The 6,704-nt window shown below is 39.0% G+C and overlaps 1 long non-coding RNA gene across 1 annotated transcript; it reads left to right on the top strand.

Annotated features, from left to right (window-relative positions):
* Positions 1-2,600: 2,600 nt before the first annotated feature.
* On the top strand, positions 2,601-4,694 carry LOC118481752. Its single transcript, XR_004866071.1, has 3 exons — positions 2,601-2,671; positions 3,673-3,756; positions 4,539-4,694. It is a non-coding gene; the product is annotated as an uncharacterized LOC118481752 (long non-coding RNA).
* The last annotated feature ends 2,010 nt before the right edge of the window (positions 4,695-6,704 follow it).

Genomic DNA, 6,704 nt, shown 5'->3' with positions numbered 1-6,704 from the left:
GTTGTGTTTAATATCACTAGGTGATCATGTGGTTGTAAGCATATTTGCATTGTGAGTAAGAAATGTATATAGTGTCATTGATATAGCAAAAATGATGATACGGATACATAAGGATAAGCCGAAAGTTTGTATGATGAACTGTTGACTTTTGAAGGTCAACTACGCATAAGAAGCATAAATTGGTTTGTTGTCGTAAAGGTAGGATTATAGGAAGTTGATTTCGATGACATGGAAGTATAGGAATCATGTCGAGACGGAATCAAGCACGAAAGGCTAACGGGTCAAGAAATGGCGAGGAAACGGATATGAACACGGATGCATGAGGTAAGTGATTTCTATAATCGCTTCTTAGTTGTTTATGTAAAGTTATGTGCTAGTTAATTAATTATATTAATTGAGGACCAATAACGATGTGTTGTATGAAACCAATGATTTTTGTTAAGTAGATGTAACGGGTCAAAATGTAGTCTTGATGTTATAACGGAAGGAAGAGTAAGAAATGGCTACGGTATGATAACCGGGTAACGGGTAGAATTATGCATAAGCACGCTAACGGTAAGCGGAAGTATGGATAAGTAGTCGAAGGACTTGATTATGAGTTATGACTAATGGGTAAAGGATTTCATGAATGAAACTTGGACTAGTGAAGTTTAATTTAGTATAATCGTTTAAAATGAATGAACTAATACACAACGGGTATCGGGCGTGTAAACCCCGGATACGAAACTCTGGATAGTGTAAAAAGTATTATGGCTATAATGTTCATGTAAGTTTTGGGCTAAAACGAAAGTGTTGTTTGATGAAAACATGAACGGGTCGAATAAACCGTAAATGAATAATAAACTGATAGCGCATAAGTTAAGAATTTCCTTAATCCGGATGTGGGATTTTGAGTCCATAGGGTGGAGGACCAATTTACAAGCATGTAGGAAGAAACGGGAGGTTAAACGGATAAACGGGTTGAAAGTTATGCGAGTTTTAGTGCGTGCGAAAGACGAAACGGGAGGTTGAAACGCTTAAAGTTAGAAAGATAACGCAATGGGAAGTGTACGAGATTGAATCTTGTTTATGTAATGTGTAATAATGTGATGAATGTATGTGGTGAGTGCAGGTTGTGCGAATCACGGGCGGTTATCACGAGGAATAGAGATCGAAGACCGAGTCACAAGATAGATTGTACGGGAATAATTGAGTATGTACTTTAGTAAGCAGGACTTATACTTTATTTTTGTAAAAGATACATATTAAAATGTACTTTCAAGTAGGTCAAGATGTTTGTAATGAAAGAAATTTTATGGCATGAATTTACGCTGCGACTTTTTGTCAAATACGTATTAGGGTCTTACACATTTCGCGTCGATTAACATTCGATTACTTCGATTCTTTGATTAATAACATTGACTCCACATAATACAAATAATAAAACATAAAATAGACTAATTACAGTCAAAGAAGTCAAACTTGACTTTGACTTTGACTTTGACTTTGACATTCGATAACACGGGGTGTTACAGCCTCCCCTTGTTTAGGGAATTTCGTCCCGAAATTAGGCTGAAAGCTGCACAGCACCGTGAATGATCTTACCAATTTCTCAATTCAGATATTTATTTAAACAACTGCGGGTACTTAGCCTTCATGTCGCTTTCGAGTTCCCAAGTGAACTCTGTGCCTCATTTGCCTTCCCATCGGACTTTCACGATAGGGATGCGCGAGCGTCTGAGTTGCTTGGTTTGGCGATCCATGATTTCGACAGGCTTTTCTACAAAATGCAGCGTTTCATTGACTTGAAGGTCGTCGAGAGGTACAATCAGATCATGATCAGCTAGGCATTTTCGGAGGTTCGACACATGGAAAGTTGGGTGAAAGTTACTAAGTTCCTCCGGTAGTTCGACTCTGTAGGCGAATTTTCCGATTATTTCCAGAATCTTAAAAGGTCCAACATATCGAGGCGCTAGTTTCCCTTTCTTGCCGAATCTGACCACGCCCTTCCAAGGTGAAACCTTTAGGAGTACGTAGTCGCCAATGTCAAATTCAAGGGGATTGCGTCTTCTATCGGCGTAACTTTTCTGTCTATCCCTGGCATTCGACAAGTTGTCTCGAATCTGGAGGATCTTGTCAGTCGTCTCTTGTAGTAGCTCGGGACCAGTTAGTGAAAGTGACACTAATAAGAACTCTGGGACGGGTTCTTGAAATAAAGGATCGTCATTGAGATGGGCTAGCGTTGATGGGAAGTAAAGAAGAGTTAATTAGTGTTAAACGAAAGTGAGAAAGGTTTCGGGGACGAAACCTTATTTAAGGTGGGTAGACTTGTAACGCCCCAAAATCCGAATGTTTATATTTGCCGGGTGTTCCTATATGACACGTCATGAAATAAATAACTAGGCTATTTAACCTAGTTAAATGTACGGTAAAAATTATTAAAAGATGGAAGTAGTGCACATTATGTTAAGTGGCAAACATGAGGGGTTAAATGGAACAAGATGGAAGTTGAGTTATTAAAATGAAAGTTCAACACACACAAACACACACTTCATGTGTGTTCACGAACGTTCAGGAGCTCCAAAGAGCTCTAACCCTAAACTCAACTAAATCACCAAATCGAAGGATGATTCAAGGCTTAAATTCGTGAAGAAACATGGATTAATGATCACCATCACAAGGGAATCATAAGGTATGCCTTAAAAGTTAGATTGGTGATCTTTCACGAAGTGGGTTTTGATGTAAATCGCGAATTTGTATGAAATTGAGTTTAGGTATGTGTTAGAATCATCATATAGAAGTTGTGTTATGTGCAATTTTGATTGTATCGATGAGTTGGGATAAAACCCACTTAGAAATTGTAAGAAGATGAAGTTTAGTGAAGATTTATGATGAACTATGTAATGTTGATGTTAGAGTAGTGTTATAGAAAGTAGTTAGATGGATAATTTGATATAAAACATATGATGCTTGGTTATGATAATGATTTGTGAAAGATTATGTTAATGCATGGATGAACTAGGAAGAATGTGCTTTAATTAGTTGTACAATATGCACTAAATGGTGTACGCACACCAAGTGTATGATGAAATGTCTAAGTGAAGTTAAGATGTGAGATTGTATGAAATAGCTTGATATATATGATTGAGATTAGGTAATGATGTAATTAGTAGTATACTAACGTGAAGAAGGTGCTTTAGATGGAACTTATACAAGAACTCGGGTTGAATGTATGTCTTGGTCAAGACTATGCATTAAGGACTTGTACGTTGTGTTTAATATCACTAGGTGATCATGTGGTTGTAAGCATATTTGCATTGTGAGTAAGAAATGTATATAGTGTCATTGATATAGCATAAATGATGATACGGATACATGAGGATAAGCCGAAAGTTTGTATGATGAACTGTTGACTTTTGAAGGTCAACTACGCATAAGAAGCATAAATTGGTTTGTTGTCGTAAAGGTAGGATTATAGGAAGTTGTATGGTACATGTTATGTTAATATTCGTTATTTGTGATTACATGAAGAATTTCATGAGGTTGAAAGGATATGAATTTGATTATATGTCATATGCTTGTTAGTTGTCACTAATGAAAGTAAAAAATGTGAAATATAAAATCGATATGATCGTTAACATGTACAATTATGTATACTAATAAGAATGTGATTTCGATGACATGGAAGTATAGGAATCATGTCGAGACGGAATCAAGCACGGAAGGCTAACGGGTCAAGAAATGGCGAGGAAACGGATATGAACACGGATGCATGAGGTAAGTGATTTCTGTAATCGCTTCTTAGTTGTTTATGTAAAGTTATGTGCTAGTTAATTAAGTATATTAATTGAGGACCAATAAGTATGTGTTGTATGAAACCAATGATTTTTGTTAAGTAGATGTAACGGGTCAAAATGTAGTCTTGATGTTATAACGGAAGGAAGAGTAAGAAATGGCTACGGTAAGATAACCACGGGTAGAATTATGCATAAGTACGCTAACGGTAAGCGGAAGTATGGATAAGTAGTCGAAGGACTTGATTATGAGTTATGACTAATGGGTAAAGGATTTCATGAATAAAACTTGGACTAGCGAAGTTTAATTTAGTATAATCGTTTAAAATGAATGAACTAACACACAACGGGTATCGAGCGTGTAAACCCCGGATACGAAACTCTGGATAGTGTAAAAAGTATTATGGCTATAATGTTCATGTAAGTTTTGGGCTAAAACGAAAGTGTTGTTTGATGAAAACATGAACGGGTCGAATAAACCGTAAATGAATAATAAGCCGATAATGCATAAGTTAAGACTTTCCTTAATCCGGATGTGGGATTTTGAGTCCATAGGGTAGAGGACCAATTTACAAGCATGTAGGAAGAAACGGGAGGTTAAACGGATAAACGGGTTGAAAGTTATGCGAGTTTTAGTTTGTGCGAAAGACGAAACGGGAGGTTGAAACGCTTAAAGTTTGAAAGATAACGCAATGGGAAGTGTACGAGATTGAATCTTGTTTATGTAATGTGTAATAATGTGATGAATGTATGTGGTCAGTGCAGGTTGTACGAATCACGGGTGGTTATCACGAGGAATAGAGATCGAATACCTAGTCACAAGATAGATTGTACGGGAATAATTGAGTATGTACTTTAGTAAGCAGGACTTATACTTTATTTTTGTAAAAGATACATATTAAAATGAACTTTCAAGTAGGTCAAGATGTTTGTAATGAAAGAAATTTTATGGCACGAATTTCCGCTGCGACTTTTTGTCAAATACGTATTAGGGTCTTACACATTTCGCGTCGATTAACATTCAATTACTTCGATTCTTTGATTAATAACATTGACTCCACATAATACAAATAATAAAACATAAAATAGACTAATTACAGTCAAAGAAGTCAAACTTGACTTTGACTTTGACTTTGACATTCGATAACACAGGGTGTTACAGCCTCCCCTTGTTAAGGGAATTTCGTCCTGAAATTAGGCTGAAAGCTGCACAACACCGTGAATGATCTTACCAATTTCTCGCTTCAGATATTTATTTAAACAACTGCGGGTACTTAGCCTTCATGTCGTTTTCGAGTTCCCAAGTGAACTCTGTGCCTCATTTGCCTTCCCATCGGACTTTCACGATAGGGATGCTCGAGCGTCTGAGTTGCTTGGTTTGGCGATCCATGATTTCGACAGGCTTTTCTACGAAATGTAGCGTTTCATTGACTTGAAGGTCGTCGAGAGGTACAATCAGATCATGATCAGCTAGGCATTTTCGGAGGTTCGACACATGGAAAGTTGGGTGGACGTTACTAAGTTCCTCCGGTAGTTCGACTCTGTAGGCGACTTTTCCGATTATTTCCAGAATCTTAAAAGGTCCAACATATCGAGGCGCTAGTTTCCCTTTCTTTCCGAATCTGACCACGCCCTTCCAAGGTGATACCTTTAGGAGTACGTAGTCGCCAATGTCAAATTCAAGGGGATTACGTCTTCTATCGGCGTAACTTTTCTGTCTATCCCTGGCCTTCGACAAGTTGTCTCGAATCTGGAGGATTTTGTCAGTCGTCTCTTGTAGTAGGTCGCGACCAGTTAGTTGCGAATGACCGATCTCGTGCCACACGATAGGTGAACGACATCTTCTTCCATATAAGGCCTCGAATGGTGCCATTTGTATGCTGGCATGATAGCTGTTGTTGTACGAGAATTCGACTAACGGTAGGTATTTGTTCCAACTACCACCGAAGTCTATGACACACGCGCGGAGCATGTCTTCAAGAGTACGGATCGTTCTTTCAGTCTGTCCATCGGTTTGAGGATGGAATGCGGTACTTAGGTTAAGCGACGTACCGAGAGCTGCTTGAAACGTTTCCCACAATCGCGAGGTAAACCGAGCATCACGGTCAGAGATGATGTCACGAGGCATATCATGATCGGTGTAGATTCGGGCTAGTCGTTCTACCTTGTAGTCTTCCCGTATTGGCAAAAAGTGGGCTGATTTGGTCAGACGATCAACTATAACCCAAATGCTGTCGTGACCTGATGGCGTGGGCGGAAGTTTGGTTATGAAATCCATAGCTATACTCTCCCACTTCCATATAGGGATTGGAGGTTGTTCGAGTAAGCCAGAAGGTCATTGATGTTCGGCCTTAACTCTTGCACAAGTCAGGCAACTTCCAACATAAAGAGCGATATCCTGTTTCATGCCCGGCCACGAGTACTTGTAGCGAAGATCCTGGTACATTTTATCGGCACTGGGATGAATAGAATATCGGGATTTGCGGGCTTTGTCCATTATAATCTTTTGCAAATCGGTCCACTTAGGGATCCAAATTCAGTCCAGATAGTAGAAAATCCCATTTGCTTTGCTTACCGGCTGAGCTCCATCGTGATAGATCATCTCTTTCTTCAAAGTGCGTTCATTAAAACAAGCATGCTGGGCTTCGCGGATGAGGGTTTCGAGATCATGCTGGGCTTGGGTATTGCGAATACTGAGCAAATAACTCCGTCTGCTGAGCGCGTCGGCAACAACATTTGCTTTACCTGGGTGATAACGAATCTCACAGTCGTAATCGTTGAGAAGTTCTACCCATCGGCGTTGACGCATGTTAAGTTCCTTCTGATTAAAGATGTGTTGTAAACTCTTGTGATCGGTGAAGATCGAACACTTGGTACCATACAGGTAGTGTCGCCAAATCTTCAATGCAAAAACAACTGCGCCTAGCTCGA

Source organism: Helianthus annuus, chromosome 1, assembly GCF_002127325.2.
Source record: "Helianthus annuus cultivar XRQ/B chromosome 1, HanXRQr2.0-SUNRISE, whole genome shotgun sequence".
Classification (NCBI taxonomy): Eukaryota; Viridiplantae; Streptophyta; class Magnoliopsida; order Asterales; family Asteraceae; genus Helianthus; species Helianthus annuus.
This window is presented reverse-complemented; position numbering and strand designations above follow the sequence as displayed.